The sequence below is a fragment of the Pteronotus mesoamericanus genome, unplaced genomic scaffold (genome assembly GCF_021234165.1).
Source record: "Pteronotus mesoamericanus isolate MK-2021 breed Mesoamerican mustached bat unplaced genomic scaffold, CSHL_Meso_final contig_130, whole genome shotgun sequence".
Taxonomy (NCBI): domain Eukaryota; kingdom Metazoa; phylum Chordata; class Mammalia; order Chiroptera; family Mormoopidae; genus Pteronotus; species Pteronotus mesoamericanus.
Window position 1 is genome coordinate 8,089,945 of NW_026555060.1, and position 27,181 is coordinate 8,117,125.

At 34.8% G+C, this 27,181-nt stretch overlaps 1 protein-coding gene and 1 pseudogene across 1 annotated transcript in view; one reads left to right on the plus strand and one right to left on the minus strand.

Annotated features, from left to right (window-relative positions):
* CFAP299 (cilia and flagella associated protein 299) overlaps positions 1-27,181 on the plus strand; it is a 506,080-nt gene that overhangs the window by 102,247 nt on the left and 376,652 nt on the right. The gene's annotated exons all lie outside the window — the stretch shown is intronic.
* The window catches only part of LOC129087350 (tropomyosin alpha-3 chain-like), a 50,131-nt pseudogene continuing 25,708 nt past the window's right edge, over positions 2,759-27,181 (minus strand).

The window sequence follows — 27,181 nt, forward strand, 5'->3', positions numbered from 1 at the left end:
ATGCTGTTGCAAATGTCAAGATTCCCATCCTTTTTTTAAGACTGAATAATATGCCATGATATTGGGTTGGCTAAACAGTTCATTTAGTTTCTTCTATCAGATGGCTCTAATAGAACTTAGTAATGTTTAACGTAATTCAAAACAATTTTGTTAGATTGTATTATGACAGCTGTCATATCAGCATGCATTTAAAAAAACATCAAAATAGGTGAATATTTGCGTAGGCACTTTAATATTGAAGATGGAAGAAAATTACATTTTTGGCATATTAAGCTTTATTACTTCAAGAAAAGTAAAAATGCAATTGAAACACAGAAAAAGATTTGTGCAGCGTATGGAGAAGATGCTGTGACTGAATGTGTCAAAAGTGGTTTGCAAAGTTTCATGCTAGAGATGTCTCGCTGGATGATGCTCCATGGTCATGTACACCAGTTGAAATTGACAGGAATCAAAGTGAGACATTAATTGAGAACAATCAATGTTATACCACGTGGGAGATAGCTGACATACTCAAAATACCTAAATCAATAAAATTATTGCTGTAAATGAAAAATGTGTCTTTTATTTTATGGAAAAAACTATACAGATTTTTTGGCCAACCCAATATATGTAAATCACATTTTCTTTATCCATTCATCTGCTGAAGGACACTAAGGCTGTGTCCATATTTTGGCTATTGTAAATAATGCCTCAATGAACACAGGAGTACAGATAACTCTTTAAGGTAGTAATTTCATGTAACGTTACTTTTAACGATACTATCATAATCTGGATGTGCCATGTTTAGTTTAGGATTTTTATTGAACTTAATGTTTTACTAGGTATATTATTTTATTTTTGTAATATAGTATAACAGTATTATCTTCAAACTTGAATTTGCTTTCTAGAACACTGATATTTTTACCATGTAATGATTTAAAGCTTGACTCTAATGTTTCTGACATTAACATTTCTACATTACTGTACATATCACTGGCTTTTGCCTCATATACTTTTTAATCCCTTTAATTTTTACCTTTTTGTATTTTCACTTAGATATGTCTCTACCTAACTAACATTTTGTATGTAGATTTTTTCATCTTCATCTAAGTGTAGAAATCTCTGAAAATTAAGGAGGGAATTTAACTCATTGTATTATTGTATTAATTTTAGTGGGTGGGTGCATGTAGTAGTTCAGGTACTGGAGCTACTTTGGCCGTTTTAGTGTTATTTCTTCTTTTAAAAAAATAACAAGTATAATTCACATGCTATATTGGTTTCATGTGTATAATATAATAATTTGATATCTGCAAAATGATCACCACAATAAATCTAGTTAACATCTATCAACATACATAGTTACAAAATTTTTATTCTTGTGATCAGGGCTTTAAGATTTACTTTCTTAGCAACTTTCAAATATGCATTACAGTATTATTAACTATATTTGCCATGATGTATATTACATACCCGAGACTTATTTATTTTATAATTGGATGTTTGCACATTTTGACCCATGTCACTCATTTTGCCCACCCTGCACCCTCCCCACAATGCACCACCCCACAACAAACCACCCATCTATTCTCTGTATCTATGAGTTTATTTGTTTCTTTTATATTTTACATATAAGAGAGATTTATGGTATTTGTCTTTCTCTGACGTATTTTCGTTTAGCAATGGCAGGATCTCATTCTTTTTTATGGCTAAATAATATCCCATTGTGTGATTGTGTGTGTGTGTGTGTGTGTGTGTGTGTATTCCTTTATTCACCTATCAGTGGAATTTAGCTTGTTTCCTCTATCTCATCTTGGTAATTTTTTTATAAGATATGTGATAAACATAAAATTACTATTTCTCTGACTTCAACCCCCATTCTAGAGGATGGTGACGAACTGTTTCCTAACTTCTCATTAACTTTATCATTTTGCATCTTTAATTTATATAAAATGGTCATTAATAGGTAGATAAGCTCTACAGATTTTAGACACATTTATTTTATTATTTTTTGTATTTTAATGACAGCCTTATGCATTTCTGTTTTGCAATATGTTTAAATTTTATTTTTGGGGAAAAACTCTTTTCTTTGGAGGGGCTGGTTCTTTATTTTAAAAAGACATTTTCAGTATCAAAATAGTTACACTTTTGGTTTCTCTGTCTCCCAATTGACCCCCAAAGAAACCAAGGAGAGTATACTTTAAGCCAGTGAGCTGCGGGAGGTGCACGTAACAGACCTCACAGAAACTTCATCAAAAAGGGGGTACTGGGTAAGGAAAGAAACTTAAAGATCAGGTCCCTGCCAGCATAAGCTGTAGAGAGAAATCAGTCACAGCCAGACGCGGTGGCCAGTGAGCCCCAATCCCAAAGGAGCAAAGTTTCAAAATAATATAAAATTTAAAAACAGTTTTGTACATAAACTATTTAGGATTTCTCCAGCATTTTGTAACTGATACAAAAGCAGAATAAGATGGAACTTTTAGAATTAGCAGCGTCAGACCTAGAAAAGGCTAATGAGTTGAGAGTCATATGACTAAATCAGTGGCAAAAACATAATTTTCTTTCTTTCAAGGAAGCATGAGAGCAAATAACTGGTCACTTTAGTAAAAGGGGCACATGATCCATTATGTGAACCATTGAGAAAAGGGTAGAGATGGGACAAGGATTTGGTCTCAGACAGAGAGGTATCACCATTTTAATTTGTTTGGTCACTTCTGATTAAAAAAAATTACCCCAAATACCTTAAAGCTGAAACCTGAACATCACTTTTTTGGGGGGTGGGCTAACTCCTCCTGGAATCACCTTCCTGGTTTGACCTTTCTGTGTGTTGCAAGTCTCGTTCCGTAATCACCAACTTAGGAGCCACCTCTTCATACTTATCTACCTGCCTGTTCTGCAGCGTGCTTAGCTTCTTTGAGCTGGATTTCCTGGAGTTCCATTTTTTTCTTCATCTTTTAAAGCTCGGTTTTCAATAACCTTCATACCGCTCTTGCTGTCCTCGGCAGCTTCCTCAGTTTCCTCCAGCTTTTCTGCAGGGCAGTGGCCAGGCACTACTGAGCACGGTCCTGCTTCTGCTCAGCCAGCTGGATCCTATGGTTCAAGAAGACCGCCTCAGCCTCCGCCTCAGCCTCTGCCTCAGCCTGTTCCTGGGTCCCTTTTTCTCCCTCCGCTTTCTGCACTGGGCCCTTTCCTTCGCATCATCCACCTGCTGCTGCAGAACTTGGATCTTGTGATGGTGGTGCTCCAGGCCATGGTACCCACCCAGCTCCTGCTCCCTTTCAGTTTCCTGCCTCCTCTACTCAGCGCCGCAGCCTCTCCTCCGAGAACTCTTATCTAAACTTTCATTTAGTCCTCAGACCACTGCAGTCTGCGCTGAACTTCCATCTCAACTAAAATTGCCCTTGCCAGCATCACCAGTGCCTTCTAGTTAATCAGTCCATTTGTCATTGGATAGTGCTCTCCGAACTCATCTCTCTGAAGCGTTTGGCACTATTGAGAAAGGAGTCCCAGAACATAGTGAGAAACCGTGAGAGAATGGTGTCCTGGTGGCCGTCTTCCACCACATGGAAAGTAGTTTCATTCAGTGGTCAATCTTTGACTTTGTTCTCTCTGACTTATTAATTTCTCCTTGGGAGAGCTCATTTGAAAGCTGTTTCCTAATTTTTCACATAAAAGAGCTTAATGTATTTTATTACAATAAAAATCTTAAATTTAAATTTGTGGGACTTACACTATTTAATAAAAATAAACTGCATCAAACTATCATATTTTAAATTGCAATAATTCTAGTAGTTCAATATACTCAATCTTCTCCTTTGTTGGAATAGCCAGGTATTTTGTTGAAACTGCTGTCAAAGCAATAGTAAATTTATTCTAAAATGGTTTAATATTTGTAGTATTTGGCAGTATATTCCATAAGTCTTTAATTACAACTGATAGAAATACACATTCCATCTGTCTCACACGTGCGTCCTACTCAAGGCATGGCACCCATGCAAGTCTGTTTCCGATGCTCATAAATAAGATACCAACAAACCCACAATATTGGTAGACTATTCTGAACTAGGTTCTAAAACTTTAACCACAGGAAATGATTTTAGTTCTTTTTTTAAAAACTTTTTTCCTTCCATCAGGCCGCCTACGTGCTCCTTGTGGCACTTTAGATTTCCTGGATCTTCTAAGTTCTCACAATTACTGGAATAACCAAATGGAAGATGATATTATTTACTTAAAATGTGGGTAAATAACTAAAATGACAGGTATCTATGCCTGATTGTTCTGAAACTGGGGTTTAAAAAAAATCCACTGAAGCTTGTGAAATACATGGTCACAGCGAGCACAGATCAGTGCTTTAATCATCAAACTTTCTGAAAGTTTGTAAGATAACCTGAGCCTTCCTAACTCTAGCTTATCTTATTACTGCTCTTGAAGAGTTGTAATTTAAATATGTTATTGCTTGTTGAATTTAAATTACTTTAAGTGGGAACAAAGGTATTAAAAATGGAATTGGTGCATTGTGTTTAACATTGCACTCAATTTTTCTCAGTAGGTGCTTTCCTTTGTAATTAAAATAATGTAGTCTTCATTAAGTTCAACTTATACATAAATATAAGTATATATAAATTACAACTAATTTATTGAAATTAATTAAAAATTTAAAAAATATTCATGTAATTTGGATAGGGTTCTAAGAGCTTTCTTAACAGTTTAAACTTCTCTCAACATTATTAAACACAGAGAAAAGTTTATACAGTGTTCAAATATGGTACTATTTTTGATGTACTATTTATCAGTTTAATTATTTTCTTGTTTGTAACATAATAGAGAAAAATGAAGCATATAAAATGGTAGTTTGAAAAATACTTTTTCATTTTTCAGGATGAATTTTAATTATTCTGATCATTTTGCTAAAGTTATAATACAGTGAGTGGTTCTGCTCAGTTCTGCCCCACTGCCCAATATTTTACAATATGGTAAATAATTTGAAATACTGCCATGTTGTGGGTAGTCCATTTTAATTATTCTTGATTGTGGATAACTGATTTTAGAAAAGGCCATGATATACTCCCTCTCCCATAATTTTTATATTATCAAATGCTTAGGCAAATGAGTCAAATTTGTGTAGTGTGAGCAAATCACAATTTTACTCTAGACCATTGTGAGTCAGAAATTAATTTTATCAGCATTTGGAATTTGTTTTGAAATTTTGCAAATATCAGTTCAAAAGGTGATTTGTTAAATAAGGGAACAATAAAACATGAATGCTTTGTATTTTGATTGATGATATGAGACAGAAATCACCTACCTCAATGATTTTTATTCATATTGAAAACCAAGCTGTAGCCAGAGCTACCTTGCCCATCAAATACTTTACCCTAACGCCATAGAAGGCAAGTCAGTTTAAACTGATGCCTTCTTTGAGCTTTGCACTACCTACCCGCTTATCAGGTGAGTTAAAATTGCACATTTCCTTTATTCAGGTGGTTCTTATCTTTCCTAGATAGAAACAGACAAATAAGAGATGCTGAATAAATGCTCTTCATATAGTAAGAATTTAATCCAGTGCACAATTTATAAAACTCTAGTGTGAAACATAAGTTTAGGGGGTGAAGTGTACAAAGTAGGGCAGGAAAGGGTAAATAAGCAGTGTTAACTTCCTGGACGGGGTATGACAAAATATTAGGTCTAAGATCTTTTTGCAGGATTTTGAAAGACACCTATCTCCAGCCCATGGTAGGAAATATTAATCAGAATTATTACAGAAAACCTGAGGAATTACATGGAACTGATAAACTGAGATTGTTTTCTTTTAGTGTCTGAACAATTCTACTCTAAACTTGGATTGAACCCTGATGGTTTTCTTTACTACGGAGTATCTTTATGGTGTACTCTGCGTTTGGTCCTTTTCCTTCTCAATTCTTAGATATCTATCAGATTTCCTTGCACTGTTTATTGGAGATCGTCTAGAAAAGGCTAAGTTCACTGATTTTAAAAAATCTTCATCTTACTTAATCTTTTTTCAGCATTTGTCACTCAACACCAACACCTCCTTGATGTTATCTCACCTCCTGCCTACCATGTTGCACCCTCTCCTAGTTTACCTTCTGCCTCCATGGGTCTTTTGGGGACTCTATCTCCTGGATCTATTTCTTCTGCCTAAGCTTACTATAATGGTGCTCTACTGGTATTTCACATCTGCTTCTTTGTCATCCATCTGGCACGTCTTTCCTTTTCTATCTCATTTATCCTTATGGCTTTAACTACTGACGACTCCCAGTTTTATATGCACATAAACTCTTACTTAGCTCACAACCTTGGATCACCCATGACACATAATTCCAAGCTGTAGTAGATGTTAGAATAAAACTCCAGGGAAGATGTGAGAATAATTAAATGATTTTAAAAAATTAAAAGAGAGAATCTGATTTAGTGGAAGAAAGGTGATCAGGCAAGGCTTCCTGGAAGAATGGAGAACTGAGGTGTAATACGAAGGCAGTGGTAGAAATGATGTTATCAAGAGACTATAAAGAACAAGTAAGATTCTTGCATTCTATCCAAAACAAAATATGCCAAACATCATTTTCATAATAGTAATACCTGATTAAAATCCTTCAGTGCTATCTTACAACCTATAAAATAAATTAAAAATCCTTTAGCCTAGGAAGGACGCAAAGTCCTTCCTCTCCTTACCTCAAGCTGATTTTCATCTGACTTCTAGCACTCCCTCTGACTTACTTGGTTGGTCCTTAAATGTAAGTGCACATTTAAGACTTTGTCATTTGTTTTCTACTCTTCCCTTTGCCTAGATTGTCCTCCTCCTTCCACATATTTTTTTCCCCCTGGAGACCATATCTTACTCATTCAGAACCCAATGAAATATTATTGTTCCTCTGCAAGTTTCTTAACCAATTGGATTTTGTAGAACTTTTTATATGACTTTATTATGCTCATATCTTTCTCACAAGAGGCAGTGTTGTATTGCTAAGAACAATAGCTCTGGACACAGACCACCTGGAGTCAGGATCTGATTCCTCTGTTTAATACCTGTGTGATGCTGTAAAAGTTAATGACAGTGCCTCCCTCATAGGGTTGTTTAAGGGTCATATGTATTTATTTCTTATAACAGTGGTGGCCTTGTACTAAGCGGTCAGTTCCTCAGTTGTTATCACTTTTTTTTTTTGTACGTCATTTGGTACTTTCGGGCTACAGCCTCTTGGGGGTAGAAGCTATCTTATTCACCTTTGTGCTGGCCACAAAGTAAACTAAAAAAATAGATATTTGTTAGATTAAGTTGAAAGAGATGGCAAAGCATCAAAGCTGAGGCTTTAGTTAGTTGATGAGGTGGTATTTACTATTATGTCTCAGAACAATTTATTAATTTAACAAATATTTATGGAGCACCTATGATGTGTCAGGTACAATGCTAGGAACTAGGGATGAATTGTTGAGCAAAGGTATAAAGTTTTTGCCTTTGTGAATTTATAGAACAGTAGTTAAAGAAAGATATTAAGTAATCATACAAATAGATGTATAATTCAAACTATGTGAAGGGGTGGTATGTGGCATTTCTTGTGCTTATCATGGGGAGGAGAACTTGGTTTGGGAGGTAATGAATGGCTTCCTGAGGAAGTGATAGTTGTTCTTAGGTGAAATCGATGAGGAAATATTAACTTGGTGGTAGGGAGAATCTGGTGAGCATGAAGGAAAGACACTGATGTGGCTGGGATGCAGAGAGCAAGGGAGACCATGGTAGCAGATGAGGCACTAGAGGTAGGTCTTTGTGGAGTAAGAGTATGTTTTGTATTGTAAGAATAATAGAGAACCATTTTTTTTACTGAATGTTATTAATTTTATACTTACAGAGAAACCAATTCTCGACATGCGATGTGGAAAGCAGATGGAATGGCCTGGAAAGAATATAAATTGATACCTTAGAAAGATGATGATTTGTTTCTATTAGTTTGATGATGGTTGTGTGTGGTTAGGAAGATGGAGAGATTTGGATGGATTTGAAAGAAAATGAAAGTGTCACATAAGATACATGGAAGGTCATTTCTGGAGCTTAAATTCAAGGAAGTTCTTAAAAACATACAAAGTAGGTAGCTGCCTAGCATTTTTACTTAAATTTTGTACTTTTAAAAACTTTTAATTTTTACTTAAATTTTACTTAAAATCCCATTATTATAGTTTTCTTTTTTCTTGTGGAAGAACAGAGTAAATCATCTTTTCTTAAAATTTTATTGGAGGAATAAAATGAAGCTTTCCTTTTAAAATATATATGTACTACTAGAGAGGCAAGACATTAAAATATTTTAGCTTTAGTTTGTTAAGATCCCAATTTCTTAGATTTTTTGGGAGTTTGTAGAGAACAGGAGATGAGATTACTATAGAAATGAAGGATTACATGGCATTATTTGGCAAGGTCAAGGCAAGTAGGCTTTGAGAAAAGAATAGTATGTGATTACCAAGGCCTAAAAGGAACAGAAGTCAAAAGGAAGGAATCTATCTATCTATCATCTATCTATCATCTATCTATCAGGTATCTATCTATCTATGTATATAGATACCATGTATATATACAAGGTCTGCCCAGAAGAAGTCCAACCATTGTTAATATAATGAGAATGGTTTGCATGACATCCATGTAACCTGGCAGCCAAGGAGAGTAGACTGGAATGCGCATACATGAACAATGATGACTTCACTGTACTAGTCAGTGGGGGCAGTAGACGCTGTTGAGTGAGCGTGTGTACTGTGTGGCCATCACATTCAAAATAACTGAGTGAATAGAGCAATGATTCTGAATCAAATTTTAGGGATGATGCAATGAGTGCAGGACAAATAAAAATATGGTGCAAACACTTCAAAGATGGTCCAGAATCTGTTGAAAGTGATCCATGTTCTGGGAGGCCTGCAATAAACAGAACACCTGAGGATGATGAACGTGTACAGGCTGCAATCAACAAAGATCCAAAGATCGGTGACTGACAGTGAGAGAACTAGAAGATGATTTGGAGATTCCCAAAACTACTGTCTCTGAGATTTTGATGCAGGATCTTGGCATGACATGTGTAGTGGCAAAATTTGTTCTGCAGCTTCTGCTACCAGAGCAGAAGGAACATCGTGCTGCAGTTGCTAATAACTTGATTCAAACTGCTACCAGTGAACCAGATTTCCTAAAGAAGGTCATAACTGGAGATGAACTGTGGGTGTCTACTCTGAAGGGGACTGAGATGTCACTGTCCTATGTACAATGTTTCTTGTATCTTGTATCTTCTTCAGTAAATGTCTCTATTTTTCATAGTACATGGCTGGATACCTTATGGACAGACCTCATGTGTGTATAGGACATATATGATGTAGAAGGGATATATATGTGTATATGTGTGTGTGTGTACATACATATATATATATATGGGATGGATAAACATCTTAAGTTTTATACAATGTTTTCTAGAGCAGTAATAGATTAGGCATTTAGGATTTGCAACTTTTATTTCTTTCATACTCCTTTAGAAATGTTGAACCGAACTAAGATATATATCTTAGTAGTGACCAAAATTTAATTCAGCTCTTTCCTGAGTAGAGGAACTAACTTGGTATGTTTTCAATGTTTTTCCTCCATTAATTTCCTTGTGTAGGTGCTAATTGATTTATGAAACAGTATCCTATTATTACAGGAGAGTGACATAAGCTTTCATTACCTTCTGTCATATGCAGTTGTATTTGTTTTGACAGAGGTTATGAATGATAAAATAAAACTGTTAAAAGTAGCAATTCAAAAATGACTATTACTATAAAAAATTTAAAAGTGAAAGTCATTTTATAAAATGTGAATATCGTTATGGATGGTAAGAAAAACAGTTCAACCGTCCTCTCATTTTTCAAGCCAAGATACTTGAATACTAAGCAATACAAGAAGGCTGCCCAAGAAAGTTTAAGCAGGTATAGATATATAAATGTATATGAGTAATGAATGTATATAAATGTAATGCATTTATATAAATATTTGAGCTGAAAATAGTCTCCCTGTTAATGTGAAATCTTGGATGATACTTCATCTCAAAAATTAAAGTATATAATATACATGAAGAAAAAATATTTTTATTACCTCAAAAGGAAATTCTATGGGTCATAAAGGTGTTCTTTAAAAAAGTTTCTGCTTGCTAATTTCTGCCTGTGAATAAATCCAAATGTACTTATTTTATGTTTTCTCTTGGCCCAATGTGTGAGATGACATTTAGAGGAAAGTGACAAAAATGACAATTGCTTCAGACTGCCAATGTAAAACACTGCCATCCATAAATTTGAAAAGTGACTTATAGTAGATAGGTACATTTTAACATCAGCTGTCATTTTAAGAATTTTTGGTTATAGTTAATCCAGGTGGCATTATTGGAATCACATACCTATATGAAGACATTCCTAGAATTGGGAAGTCTTATATTTTTTTATAGTCATATGGTTATTATTAGAATCAGTGAGGGTTGTATATGTGCAAGATAATACTATAGTTGAGATAGTACTTATTAGAGGAGAATTCTCATTGAAGCTAGCCTAGCTAAATGGAAGTATAGTTTACTATTTCTAAGAAATGCTTTGAATGAAATGTTATTACCACCTTTGTGTTACTTTCTATTTATGATTTTTCAAGAAAAGAATTGGGGAACAAACTTTAATGTCTTTATTATTTGAATAAGTTGTTAATATATTGACTGATATGTTGATATAAAATATCTAGGAAGCCCTTGACTGAATCACAGAGTAGACAAAATTTGTCTTTTTTTCCCTACCTCTCTTGCATTAATTCACAAAGTTCTTTTGTTTCTAATCTCAAGTAGCTATTCTTTATCTGTCTTATATACTTCAACTCTCAATTATCTGATAAGAATATTAAAGGCAAAGGGATTAGAAAATAATAGGTGTGAATTATTATCAGTGTTCTAGATCTGGAATTGGTTGTTCAGTTCATGACGGTCCAGTATAATATAAATAAAAGAAGAAAAATTGGTCATGCACATCCCATGGTGATTAATCCAATTCTAGGAACTAAACTCTATCCTATAATATTTTCCATTTTTGATGTTAAAGATATTATACTTTTCAGGATTATTTGAATCTCAAGTGAGAACTGAATTACTTCAAGTTAAATGAAATTTATCTCAAGCATTTTAAACCCAATTTGATATTGTTCTATTATTTCCTGCCTTAGAGATTTTGATTGAGATTTGGCATTTTATATTTGCTCATATTCTTTCATGAAGGTTTATTTCTACTCATTCACAGTAAGCATATATGTACTTATTGTAGGTAGCTGGGAAAGGGGCTGTCCATATCAGCTCAGCTCATCATATTGCCACAGGTGCAAAAGGCATTGCTAGTAGTGAAATCCCAGGGAAACAAGCCTTGGGCAATGTAGTAGGAGGGGCAGTCTTTGAGGCATCACATGGTCTTCCTACTCTATCTGCTACTAAGGTGGTCCTGATTATTTGAAAATAGCATTAGTGTATTTGGGAGCCTTTAGGAACTGCATCATATAAAAAGAATTGAGGCAATTTTTTCAAGGAGTGCATTCAGAGTGTTGCATTAATTTGTATAATACTAGCTTTAAGAAGCATTGCTTTCTTGGATGTTTTTATAAGTCATCTTTTGGAAGATTCAATTTTAATTGAAATCTCATCTATCACCAAATCATGTCGATTCTTTAGAGCTTTAAAAAGAGATCTTAGATCCTTGACACCTGCCCGTTTTCACTGCCATGGCTCTCATCCAGGCACATCATTTCCTCCATAGACAACCATCATGTTGGCCTCCTGCCTGGTCTGGGTGCTCACACCTCTGCACTTCTCCACAAAGCCCCTGAGTGGTGCTTTCACAATAGCCTCACATTATGGGTGCCAAATGTCAAACCTCAGGGACTTTTGTGATGAACTATTAGGTTCCAAAAGCTTCACTTATTGGGGATTTATGTTGTATTTCCTTGATTCAAAAGAAATCAAATACAACTGATTTCTAGGTAAAGACAGATGACACTTTAAAATAACAGTTTTATCTTCCTAGTATACACTATAATTAGACCAAAATAACTTTAATTATACTAGTTAGATACATTTTTAAAATTAGTCTCAGCTGGTATACAAGAATAATACATAATTGAGACCTTAAAAATTATGTCATGTCTACTACATCCTAGGGAGAAAAAACAAAATTAAAAAAAAAACAAACCCTATATTTAGATTGTACTGAGAAAGGTGTTATTTTTCCACAGAAAAGTTAGTGTGAATTTGATTTTAATCTCACTCATTTACTTATATTCTGAAATTTGCCACACTTCTGTCTTTTTCCTATTAATATCCAAATAAATTGCATGCAATTTACCCATGTAAGAAATTGCTTCACAGAAAAGGAGTGTGTAATGATACTATTTTGTGATATGCTTTTGTATATCACAATTATTTTTCTATCAAGTGATAGAAAGAGAGAATTTTTTTTTTTTTACTAAAACCAATTCTGTGGAATGGATGGTTCCATATCAGCATTTTTTGTTTTGATTTGTTTATATCCAATATATAAAATAAGGAAAGAACTTTTGCAATAAGAACATAGGTGTATAAATCTTGTAATGCCTCTGTCCTCCTCTCAAGTGGATTTTGTCTCCAAAGTTTATCCTTTCAAATTTAATCAATTCAATTGATTACCTAAAGTAAATTGGAAGAACAATACTGAGAGATTGAGAGAGAGAGAGAGAGAGATTGAGAGAGAAAGAGAAGAAGGAAGAAGGAAGGAAGGAAGGAAAGAAGGGAGAGAAAGAAAGAGAACAAGAAACTGGAAGTAGGGAATAAGACTAAGGATGATGTTGATTATCATTAAATTTCAAGCTTTCTTCTATAATAAAATCTGATTTTACCTATTAATTCAACAGACTGGAGCTGAACATCACCTACACTTTGACAGCTAGCTCTTGCAGGCAGAAGATTGTGGTTGACATTAGTTCCTATAAAACATTTCTAGGTGATTTCAATATCTCCCACTACCCCAAGTGTATCATATCATTTCCTTAGGTTTTCTCTTCAAATTATATCATCATCTACTCGACCTCTGTCCCTCAATTTCAATGCCGTGATCTAGATCGTATCGCTGTTAGTAACTTCAACCTCCCCTTAATCTTAATTTCAAGGAGACCGCTCTCCAACTACTATGTAGTTTTTCCATTCACTTCCACAAGGACACCAATTCCAAAGATTCTCCAAACTCATCAGGAGCTGCAATTTCTTTATTTTATGCCTTGTTACTGTCGACTCATTTTCTCACATTTTGACTTGTGCTTCAATTTTCAGTTATCCACTCAAATTTCGTGGCCCATCACTATAACCGCTCATTGGTAGACTCAAGCACTTACTCCTTTGCCCCTTTCTCACTCTTTCATATTCACCCAGACTTAGTAAAACACAATTTTCTGCTTAGTATGTTGTTGTACCTATGCAGCTGAACATGTCTGGAAAACAATGCATGCTATGTTGAAATTCACTCTAAATTCATGATCACTAAACCAGGTGTTTTGTTAGTGCTTCCAGGCAATCCTATTACATTTGCCTAATCCATTTGCTCCTCTATTCTCCTAGATGAGTTTTTTATTCTTTACATCTGTTCAAAACACCAACACCCCACCCCCACTGTCCTCATTTTTACTGAGAAAATAGAAACAAAGCATATTATAAAAGTTACTATCACTGCAGCAACCTATTCATCGACATCTGTATCCATATATTATTGTTCTTTGACTTACCTCCGGTTTTTATCAGTGAACTAATTATGCTTCAGTTAAAAGCTAATCATTCCACTAATATACTAGATCCCATCACCTTTTGCCAACTGAAGGATATTCCTCCAGCCACCCTGTCTACTTTAGACATAAACTTTTTTTCCTCACTATTAGGTCATTCACATCTGTGGAAAAATATACTGTAATTTTTCTCATTTTATAAATCCTTATCTTGAGTCCATATTTTACTCTAGATATCATCTCATTTATCTCTTCCCCTTTATAGTAAAACTGCTTAAGATAGTGATGCTTTGTGCATCTTAGTCCTTTCCTCTTATTATTTTTCACTTTAGAAAAATTATATTCAAATTTATTGATCAGCACCATGTAGTATATAAGATCTGTTTTATTTTTCATGGTTTCTGAACTATTGAGTTTTATTTAATTTTTCCTTTTTATATATTCAAAGCCTTTTGCTTCCTATCATCTTAAAAACATGGTTACTAATAATGTCTCCCTTTACTAAATTCCCAATGAGAGATACTTACATGTGACATTTCACTCTTTAAAAAATGCGTGAGACATTTTGCAGCTAATTTTGTGACAATGAGAATTTTCCTTTTATCTTGGAATTGACTACAGTTCGTTAGCAAGAAAAATAATTTATTAGCAATGCTCTGTGTTACTGTTTTAATGCAGGATGCTATGACTAGAAACACATACCATTGCTTTTCCAGTCACAAAGCTGCAATGCCTTCTAGAACCCACTCTAATGAAGTTTCCTTCCATCCCCACTTCACCACTGAAACTACTCTTGTTTTGGTCAACACTTTCTTTTAACTTGTTTTTAAAAATAATTTTATTCACTATCAGTCTTTTTAAAAAAAATTATTTATTATTTATTTTTAGAGAGAGGAGAAGGGAAGGAGAAAGAGAGGGAGAGAAACATCAATGCATGGTTGCCTCTCATGTGCCCCCTATTGGGGACCTGGCTCACAACCCAGACATATGCCCTGACTGGGAATAGAACTGGTGACCATTTGCTTCACAGTCCAGCTCTTAATCCACTGAGCCACACCAGCCAGGGCTCAGCCAACCATTTTGGTTATGGTGTTTTTTTTCCAATGTAATATCCTCAGTCTTGAGGTGACAGAGACAGTCACTTTATTCTTCCTGAAACAACATCTTTACTTGGTTTCCAAAACTCTTTCAGGAAACCATATTCCATTCAGTTTCTGTTTATTTTATTGCTCATTCCTGCTCAGTCTCACTGACTGGTTACTTTTAATATTTCATACTTAGAAATGCTTGAGTACTCCACTTGATCTTAGCCAAAAGGCTGAGAAGTGATTGCTTGAGTACTCCAGAGCTAAGATCCTAGTGCCTTTATATATAACTAAATGTTGCTACTTCCAACATTATAACTTCAACCCAGACTTCTCTCCTAAATTCCAGACTTTTATATTCAAATGTCTGCTGGATATCTCCACTTGGATGACTACCAGGCAACTCAAACCTACCATGTCCCAAACTGAACATCTGACCTCCCACTCCATCTCTAAGCTTTCTTCTCCCACCAGTTTTTTCATACCAGATAATGGAAAATCCCCCTGTCTAGGTGTTCAAACCAAAAAACATTGGATTTATCTTAATCCTTTTTTATCTCACCCCAAATCAAATATGTCAACAAATCATGTAAGATCTACTTTTAAAATATACCCAGAATTGAATCGTTAATTACCACCTTCACCTCTGCCTCCTGGGTCTATACACCATCACTTCTAGCCTGGAGTAGTATATGCCATATTATAGCCTCTTCACTGGTCTGCCTGATTCTGTGCCCTTCGCGCTACCCCACCACTTTCTTTTCTCAACTCAACAGTGAGATTGATCATAATAAGACAGATCGTTTCTGTTCTCTACCCTAAACTCCCAATACATCTGCTTCACTATAAAAAAGTCAGAGTCCTCACAATGGCTTACCAAGCCTCACCCAAACTGGCTTCTCTTCACCTCTCTGATCTTATATGTATATTGCAGTTCTACCAGAACCACAGGAATATTTGTCATTCATCTAACAGTTTCTTGAGGATTATCTTTATTGTAAACTAAGATGCTTTCATACTCTTCTTCAATGTGTAGCACATAATAGCATGCTAGGTCCCTTTGAATTAAATTTTAAAAAGTTTTGCTGCCAAGCTCCACAAACGTGATTAATATCAACTAATTGGTAGATGTTTTTGAATAATTTTAATGCCATATTTCCTGTATATTAGGGATTTAAGTGTTGATTGATTGCCTGTTATCAAGCATATGATTGATTGAAATTCTAGGTAAAGTATAAGTTCAATGTCTTCAATAGTCTTTATTAGTATAATAATCTGTATTTTCACATCTTGCTTCTATTTGTAGGAAAGAGGTAAAGATGATATTAACTTCTTGTAACATTCCTTTAGGTACCAACTGGCTTCATATAACTTAGGCATAATGATGAAAACCAAATGCTGACTGTTCTTATGGTACATTTTTGAAGCAATGTGATTATTTTGAAACAACTTTAGAAGGCATCTTCAAGTCTACTCTTATTTCTTTATTTAAGAAGGAGTAAAATGTATAATGCATGTTAGAAGAACTTTGTAAAATTGTTAGAGCAAACTTGATTAGTACTGTTTATAGTCACTTTGGATCTCTGAAAAATGTGCATAAGTAGTGCTGCTATTTCTTGACAATGTTGGGCTTGGAAGTGTTATCTCACACTTTTAATTAAATATACAGTACACATAAAAAGTAGAAAAATAATTGTTTTAGAAAGTATTATATGTAAGTTATATCATTTGAGGATTTTTAGGTTCAAAAAATTCTTTATTAAAAATGTATATATTGAATAAGTAACTGTGTTCATATCAAATTGGCTGACCAGCCCTTAAGCAATACATAAAATCATTGTAGTCAATAGTATTTTACATGTAATCTGCTTTCTTTCCAAGGTTTTTTTTGTTTGTTTGTTTTTTGTTTTTTGTAGATATTGATACCTCCACTATTCATTATGTTAGGACAGTCTGTTCATTTCTGTGGAGAAGTAAGTATTAAGAAAAAAGCTGAAAATAAAGGAAATAGCAAGAGGATGTTTGCTTTAGGAGAACATAGGCACTGGGTTGGGGAGAAAGTCCAAGGAGAAGTGATGTGGGCTTTGCCCAGCCTCAGGAACTCCTGAGAGAGTGCCCATGTGCCCTGAGTGCCTCCCTCTACTGGCTGACCTCCAGGTGAAGAGCAATAAACACCCCAGAGGGGATTTTGAGATCCCAAAGCACAAGAGACAGAGTTTACTCATACGGAAGGGGCCAGGACCTGGAGAAGGGGAACTAATCCCCAGAGTAAAAATGACTATGTACCATCTCTAATCTAAGCAGGCTGGCCTGCAGCAGACCCCACAACCATCCCATGGATCACCATACTCTGCAGTGACTAAAAATCCTCAGGCACCCAAGCAGTCGGGAAAATGGCAGAGAGAGTTGCTGGATAGGATGTTATGGTTGAGAATTAGGTTTGGCAGACTTGTAACCTCTGTAGACTAATTTCCAAAGACTAGACCACAGATGCGATAAGATTCAGAGGGTGTGAGCTTGGAGGGAGAACACCAAGGAGCACCCCCAACCCTGTGTTTTAACTAAGACCCTTGGCACTTAGTCTCAATCGTGAGCAATGCTGAGTAATTCCCAAGTTCATGGTAAGTTGCCTCCTCCCCTCGTTTTTTTTAGGTTTACTCTGGAACACAGCTCTCCAGACACCAGAACAGGCCAGATGACAAGTTGCCAACAGAGAAACATGAGACACAGTTGAGACTATGTTTTAGACTGAGAACCACAAACTTCTGGAGCTGGAGGTCAGCTCTAGAAGTTCAGCCTTTCTTGGATATAAATCCTGAAGATAACTTCATGACCCCAGATGTCTCCATGCTGATCTTGGTGACTAATGAGGGGAATGAGAGAAGAAGATATTTAAATCATATGGGATAGTGTTTGGCATAGATGCCTAAGTATGACTGATGGAAATTAAATATTAAACATATTTTCTCACATACTCTAAATATGTGAAATTATGTAATTTAAGCTTTAAACACCTTATAAAGTTAACAATATGGCACTTTATATTTATTAGCTTATAGCATGCTAAAATTTATTGTTAAATCTTGAATTTATGTGAAAGTGTGCTAGAACAAGCTTGAGTAGAAAAGGCAGAATTAAATGCATTTATTAACAACATACTCTGTGTACAGAGTAACAATGTTTTAAGATGTTTTGTATTTGCTTTTACAAGAAGAATGCTTTTAATTAGAATGAAATGAAAGCTGAATAAATACCCAAATCTTTTATCTCACATGGGAATATAGCTTGTAGTAAAAAATAGTGTGTTGTATACACTCGTAGTAGTTCTCCTTAGCCAAGTCTTCCATCTTGACTTCTGAGTATGAATATTGGAACTCTCTAAAATTACCTATTTCTGAAAAATAACCTATTTCTGAAAAGGAAGTAACTAACAACAGAATTTATGATGTCATAAATAATTTGAAGAACACTGTACATTAGAACATTATCTATTAGGGATATATATAATTATTATTTTTCAGATAGCATTAACTATTACAGATGTTAGTATTAACTAATCAGCAACACAAAACCACGAGACATTTTGAAAATTAAATGTTTTCCTGCATTACGATAAATGGTAAGGCATCTAAATTGACTAGAAAACACCATGGATTTGTCACAAAACTGATTCTCTGCTCTACTTCCAGAAATTGCTTTTAAAAATAGAGATTAGAGCTCATAACTCATCTCCTTCAAATCCTGCTGGTTCCTCATTGTTCAGATTCCTCGCCATCAGAGCCAGCCCCCGGGGTGAACAAGTTGCGTAGTTGCAGAGCCTCACATCTTGAAGGGTCCTGTGCTTGGTATAATACTCTGTCAGTACTTTGTGGTGATTAATAATTTTGAACAAGGTGTCCCACATTTCATTTTCCACTGGGTCCCACAAATTATGTGGGAAGCTTTCTCCAACTGCCCCAGACAGAACGTACTCATGTTTCCCCTTTGTTCTTATACTTGTTTTGTACATATCTAAACTATGATACCAAATTACACTGTAATTTGACCATCATTTACTTTCTTACCCAGAGAGCTGTAGTTGAATCCATTGAGATCTCTTTCATGCACCCAGTTCACTCATCTCTGAGTTGCTGTGAGTGCTGGCTGCTAGAGAATTGTGCTATTACAGCGATGCAAATAGTACATCCTTTGCCTCGAGGTGGGGAGGTGGGAGTACTCTGTGCTGCCACTCACAGTTCAGAGCCCCCTGTGGTCTCCCTTAGCATCAGACGAAAGCAGACTGTAGCTGAGCCTTCATTGTTGCCTTGCTTCATCCTCTGACTTATCATGCTCCCCTCACTGTTTCTCTCCTTTGAGCATTCCCTTAACAGTACGTAAGTGCTGGAATCCCTGTCCTAGGCTCTGCTTCGAGGTATTCCTATCCAACCATGAATTAGGACGGGAGCAATTTGTGAGTCACTCTGCAATTCTATCACTTAGTGCTGTTTTTGGCACAGTGTAGGTAACCTTCAATGTTTGAATAAAAGGCCTTTCTAGGATGGTTTGAGTGGTATATTTCTTTCAATTTAGTATTGTTTAAGAGGCAATCGTGGCAGTGACTAATTTTGCTTTCTCTTTTTTCCCCTTCATAGCAACACACTTCCCTCTCTCTCCCTAGTGTGGTATTTCCTGGCAGAATCCCAGCTCTGAATCATCACCTCTGTCTTCTCTCTCAGATCTTTTTAAATGTCTCTTTCACTGTTTCTCTGGAATATTTTGAATTCATAAAACATTAAAATGAGAGGAGTCTTAGAGAATATCCAGAAAGGAAATAATAAAAGATTAAATCTTGGAGGCCGAGGAAATAAGAAGAAACAATGGAAAGATCAGAGGTATGGGTGCATATCAAGGACTATCCTTTTCCTAATTAGTTGAATGAATCATATTTTGATAATTGTAACAAAATTATAATACCATCTGATACACTAGACAATGATATTTAAAAGTTAGGAAGATAAAGAGACTTAAATAGCAGTGACATATCCTGACTTAACTAAAAGTGGTAAAATTGTTGATACTAGTAGGTTATTTTAAGTCGCATATGTGTGTTGTAAAACTCAGAGCAACACTATAAAAACTACACAAAGAGATATATTTAAAAAAGCTATAAATAAATCAAGACGGGGACCTAAAAATATTCAAGTAACTCATAGGAAGGCAAGAAAAGAGAAACAAATGAGTGAATTCCAGGGGAACAAACAGAAAGAAAAACAAAATGGCAGATTTTAGAATTCAAAATATTCCAAAGAAACAATGAAATAGACATTTAAAAAGATTCCTTTAAATTTGTAGCAATAATATTGATATCAATGATACCACTCAAATTATACCAATCGAAAGACAGATTGTTAGAATGAATTTAAAACATTTAAAAGCTATATGCTTTTCACAAGAAACTCACTTCAAATTCAATGACAGAGGTAGGCTAAAAGTAAAAGCTAGAAAAAGGTACACATGAAAACAATTTCAAAAAGAAGCAGGAGTGCCTATATTAATATCTGATAAAGAAGATATCAGGGCCAAGAAAACTACTAGAGGCAGAAAGCATTGCAAAAGGATAAATCTGCCAGGAAGATAAAATGATCTTGAATGTATACATAATGAACAGTGAAGGCTCAAAATTCAAGAAGCAAAAACTGAGATGAAAAAAGAACTAGGCATATCTACAATAATAGTGGATGTCTCTAACACCACCCTCTTAGCAACAGAAATACTAAGAAACTACACAGAAAATCAGCAAGTATAAAAAAATCTGAACAACATACTTAAATCAACAGATTCTAATTGACATACATAGAACACTCTACCCAACAAAAACAACAGAAAAACAACAAAACAATACATAGTTTTTCAAGTATGCATGGAACATTCACCAAGGTAGACCAGTTCCTGAACCATGAAACAAACCTCAACAAATATAAAGGAATTGAAATCACACATAGAGTGTTCTCAGAGCATAATGCAATCAAAATAAAAATCAATAAAAACAGGACAACAGAAACAACTCTAAACATGTGAAATTAAACCACACACTTCTAATACATGGATTAAAGAGAAAGACTAAAAATAGAAAAAATACCTAGAACTGAACAAAAATAAAAGTACCACATTAAAATACGTGGGCTGCCGCTAAAGTGTTGCTTAGAGGGAAATTTGTAGCTTATAAATTTATAAATTTTTTACAGTTTATAGCTTCCATTGGAAATGAGGTAAGGTCTTAAATATATAATCTAAATTTTATGTTACAAAGTAGAAAAAGAAGATCCAAATAAACAAAAGCAAGCAAAAGGAAGTAAATAATAAAGATCATTAACCAAGGAGATAGAAAGTAGAAAAAAATCAATTGAAACAAACATTCATAAAATTAATTAATTTATAGCAAGACTGGCAAAGATTAAAAGAGTGACAACACAAATAACTAATATTGGAAATAAAATAAAGAATGTCACTACAGATTCTGCAGCCATTTAAAATCAATAAATGAATATCATGGACAACTTTATGTGATTACATTTGACAATGTAAAAGAAGTGGTACAATATCTTGAAAAGTATAAACTATGGAATCTGAAAAACAAGTAGAAGCAGATAATCTGAATAGCCCTATAATAATTAAGCAAATAGAACTTATAATTGAAAAGATACTGAAAAGAAATCTCCAGACCCACATATTTTCACTAGAGCATTCTAAAAGGACTGTTAAAAGAATTAATACCGAATTTACACAATCGCTTTCATAAAATAGATAAAGCAGGGGCAGGGATACTTCCCAGCCCATTTTATGAGGCCAGTCTGACACCAAAACCAGAAAAAGATAATGCAAATAAAGAAGACGACAGACCAATATCTCTCCTAAATTCAGACATAAGAAATTTTCAACCAAATATTGGTAAACTGAATCCAACAATGTACAAAAAGAATTACAAACCATAACTGAGTGGCATTTATTCCAGATATGCAAGGCTTATTCAACATTAAGAATCAATCAGTGTAATTCATCAAGCTACAGAATAAAATTATATAATCATATTATTAACTCAGAAAACTCATTTCAAAAAAATTCAACATGTATTTTAAGATAAAAAACTCTTAGCAAGTTAGGAATAGTGTATACTTAATGAAGCATGTTAAGATTATGTGTGCTGCAAATTTTAGAAAATGCTGATAAAAGTAATCAAAGAAGATCGAAATAAATGGAAAGATAACTGGGTTCATGGATTGGGAGGGTCAGCATAATACAGATGTTAATTCTCCCTAACTGACCTAAAGGTTTAATGATTTTCTATCGAAATCCCAACATTGCTTTCTATAGAAATAGCCAAGGTTCTTATGAAATTTATTTGTAGGGCAGAGCCTGGGATAGCTATAACAATCTTGACAAAAAAGAATAAAATGGGAGGAAACATTCTACTCAATATTAAAGTTTACCATATAGATTCAGTAATAAGACAGAGTACTATTAGTAGAAGGGCACATTGATCAAAAGAATAGTATAGAGAACTCAGAAACAGACATTCACAAATATGCTTAACAGATTTTTTCAGATGTACCCATTTTTTCCTCCTCTCCCCACCTCCACCCAGCCCTTGCCCCCTCTTCCCTCTGTCCAACACCACACTGCTGTCTGTTTATAGGTTATGACTATGTGTTCTTTGGCTAATCCCTTCACTTTCTTTTATTCAGTTTTCCTTCCCCCTTCCCCTCTGACAAGTGCCAGCCTGTTCCATGTATCCATGACTCTGTTTCTATCCTGTTTGTCAATATGTTTTATTCATTAGATTCCACATATAAGTGAGATTATATTATTTGTCTTTCTCTCACTGGCTTTTTTCATGTAACATAGTAATCTTCAGGTTCATCCATGGAGAGGTCACAAAAGGTAAGATTTCCTTCGTTTTTACAGCCTCATAGTATTCCATTGTTATATGTACCAATAATGCTGCTATGAATATAGGGGTGCGTATACTCTTTTCAATTAGTGTTTTGGGATTCTTAGGATAAATTCCAGAAGTAGGCTTGCTAGGTCAAAAGGCAGTTCCATTTTTAAATAATTTTTCTGAGGAAACTCCATACTCTTTTCCACACTGGCTGCACCAGTCTACATTCCCACTAATAGTGCACTAGGGTACCCTTTTCTCCACATCCTCACCAGTACTTGTTTGATGATTTATTGATGGTAGCCATTCTGGTAGGTTTAAGGTGTTATCTCATTGTCATTTTAATTTGCGTTTCTCTGATGATTAGCGATATTGAGCATCTTTTCATATGTCTATTGGCCATCTGTATGTCCTCTTTGGAGAAGTGTCTATTCAGGTCCTTTGCCCACTTTTTAATTGGATTGTTTGTCTTCCTGGCATTGAATTATATAAGTTGTTTATAAATTTGTGGAAATTAACCCCTTATCAGATGTATCATAGGAAAACATGTTTTCTTATACAGTGGGTTTCCTTTTTACTTTGTCGATGGTTTCTTTTGCTGTGCAGTTTTTAGTTTGATGTAGAATATAGGCCTAATTATTAATGTATCTGTTTATTGGAAGAGCAATACGATGTGGTAAAGTGTGGATCCTCAGGACTACCTGAATTCAAGTCCCATTTCCACTTATCTGTATATCTTGTTAACCTAAAAATATGAGGCCAAAGTGAGAGGCAACAAGATTTTTTGACATCCAATTAATAGCTATTTTGGAAGCCCTGATTCAGGCAGAAACCCAAATAGTGTTCTGATTAGGAGATGAAATCAAGGGGTATTTATGAGGAAGGGGAGTGGAATGATTATATGAATAGAAGGAAGGTATTTCTATGGGTATTAATAAGCTAAGGAAGGGATTTCTATAGGTGCAAGGAAGCTAACATATTGATGCTCCTATTAGAGAATGTCTTCAGTTTTCAGTCTGGTAATCAGGCCTGCTTTCCTGTTAGGTTTGCAAACAATTATTTGGTGTACAAGGCTGCTTTAGGCCCAGTCCAAAGGTTATTTTGCATACTGAGGAGTAAGGTGTGCAAGGCAGTCCTCTGGGATGGCTGCTCCAACTCCATTCTGAAGTACTCTGTATTTTTTTCACAATTACCCTGGGAAATCTAATTAAACTTTTTGTGTCTCTCCTTATCTATTGTAAAAGTGACTACCTACTTCATGGATGAACTGTTAATAGATATGAAAAGATTAGAACTTAGAACACATAGGAAACATTATATGATGTTGGTGATGGTTCCTATTGATGTGATATACGGGAGGTGCCAGTAGCATTTAATAATTTCTGTTTGAGTGCTTTGTAGCTATTGTCAATGCTGATTTGTAAATGAAAATTGTTGAATATAGAAAATGATTACATATCTTAATTTGGCTAATCTTTTTTATGAGGAAATAAAAATCATGATTTAGTGTAACTAATATATTGAAGTGTTCAAAACTACTTTGTATTTTCAGTAAAAATATGACTGATATTTTAATATCTATATTTTGTTTGTCAATACCTACTAACAATGAAGCTATTGGGTGTGGAAGTGATAATGGAGTTGGTCATTATACAGAACTTACAGTGTGATTATTTTCCTTGAATGTTATTAATGACTAGAATCTTCAAACAAACCTTATTGCGGCCTTCATAAAGCTATTGACCCCAGGCCCATCACATGACCTAAAGATTGACTGAAGAGAAACTTTATATATTGTAATGGTATGCTTAATAACTATAGTCAAACCAAGCATAAAATAACAGGTCCTCTTTTCTTTAAAGTTATATTAACTCAGAAATTGCCTTAAAGCTCATTTCTCTTAAGATCTTTGTAGAATCACTAAGCTAAGACTAAGATTTCATATGAAATCCTGAGAGACTATTAGAAGCCTAAAAGTTGATTTTTTTAAATTCTTAAGTTTTTAACTTAAGTTTGATCAAATTTAAAAAAAGTTAAGTTTGATCAAAAAAAAGAAAAAAGTTTCTTTTGCCCCTCCCTCCCTCCGTCCCTCCCTTCCTTCCTTCCTTCTTTCTTTCATGGGATAGACTCCCTTTTTCAGTGTTTTCAACAACTGGGATAAATTGAATTGTTCAGCTCCAATTCATAGTACTTTTATATGTATGAAATAAGATTAAAATGAAGATTAAGTGCCGCCATAGAAGAGGAAAATGATGAAAAGTTTGGTTCTGCTTGGTAGTGATGGCAGGGCACACATTTTACTCAATATATGTGGAATAAATCAGGGCTGCATCTGTACCCATCAGGAACCTCCCTGATTGATTACCTACGTATCCACTAGGTTGAAGAAGATGGGAGAAGGTGACACAACATGCTATGCTAAGAATAGTTGTGTCCTGCAAAAGAAAAGTTGTATCCAATTTTCTGAGAATAATCTATAGAACATGCTTATTGAGCACATGTGGAAAACAGCTCTAAATGGTAGTACTCAATATAGTGACACATTTTGAATTCAGATGATGTCACGGCCCTCAAGGCTTTTAGTGAATAAATTACATTATATCTGTAAGCTGCCTAATAAGACAACTAGATCCATTTATTACTGAGGTTGTATAGTAAGGGAACTGCCTGTGAAGCTCAAGAAGTCACACTACCTGGGTTCAAATCCTAGCTCTACCATTTTCCCACTGTGGGACCTTGTGTAAATTGATTAAATCCTCACTGTCTCTGTATTCTCATCTGAAACATGGAAATAATTCTAGTTACCTGTTAGAGTTGTTATAGGGATTAAGTGAATTATTGTACTTAAAACAATGCTTAGTAGTTAGCAACCACTCTGTAAATGCTATTTTTAAATTGGGTAACCTAGTAATAATCTCTGTACAGTATTCAAGAAAAACATTTTCCTATTTTGATTTCTACTTTGGAGTGATTATTATTCTGAATTCCCTGGCTGGTGTGGCTCAGGGGATTGAGTGCCGGCCTGAAAACCAAAGAGTTGCTGGTTCGATTCCCAGTCAGGGCATATGCCAGGGTTGCAGGCCAGGTCCCCAGTTGGGGCATGTGAGAAGCAACCACACATCAATGTTTCTCTCCCTCTTTTTCTCCCTCCCTTCCCCTCTCTCTGAAAATAAACAAATAAAATTTTTTTAAAAAATGAAAAATGTTTAAGGATTCTTTGTCTTTTTATACCGATCTTCTTACTTTAATATTGCAGTATTTTAAAATGTGGAGTTTAAAATGTTTTGTAATCTGTGTTATTTTTAGATATAATTGTGTTAATTATGTCTATTTACCTATATCAGGTAGAAAGTATATTGATAAACATAACTATAAAAATCTAATTAACCTCATTTTATCATTAATGTATTTTGGAAAACTGAAAATTGTAAACAGCAATCATATTCTATGAATTTTTAACATATATCTTCAAAATCAGTGCACAAAAACAAATTTTCTAACCTAAATTCAATCACAAATATTTAGCTCTAAAGAACTACTGTCATGGAAGATACATAATGTAGAAATAATAGGAGTAAAGACAAATTTGCCTTCTATCACAATTCTAGTATTTAAATCCATGCCAAAAACTAGCTAGTGAAAATAAAGTGCAAAATTGGTTGGTTTGTACTTAATGGTTTAATTAAAAAGTTGTATGCTTAAATAAAGTAAAACACTGCCCTGGCTGGTGTGGCTCAGTGCTGGCTTGAGAACCAAAGGGTCGCTGGTTTGATTCCCACTCTGGACATATGCCTGGGTTGCAGCCCAGTTACCTGGTAGTGGGCATGTGAGAGGCAACCACGCATTGATGTTTCTCTCCCTCTCTTTCTCCCTCCCCTACCCTCTCTCTAACAATAAATAAAATCTTAAAAAAATTAAATAAAGTAAAACACTCAAAGTAATTACAGCTTTTCCTAAATTCAGTAAGGGAGCATTTGAAGTTATAGTTTATAAAGCACAAAACTGAAAACAAAATTTTAGACTTAAATACTAATAACATATATATATACATATCTGTACCTTTCCTACTGCCCCTACCACCAACTGCACTACTCACACCTATAGAATATTATTATAGTGATCAGGAGCTCAGACACCAAGACCAAAATCTAAGGGTTCAAATCCTAGGTCATCTGTTTGCTGGCTGTTTGACTCTGACTTTGGAGGAATTGTTTATCCTCTCTGTACCTTAGTTTCCTCACCTGTGAAACAAATTATGCTAGTACCAACTTAACTGAATTTATGTAACCATTAAAGACACAAAAGGGACCTAAAAACCTGAAATTATCTTCTGGAGGGCAGACCCCTTGTACTATATGTAGGCTGCCCCAGCCAGGTGAGTGTTCTAGGAACCCATCTGTATCAGTGCACCAGCCGGCATTG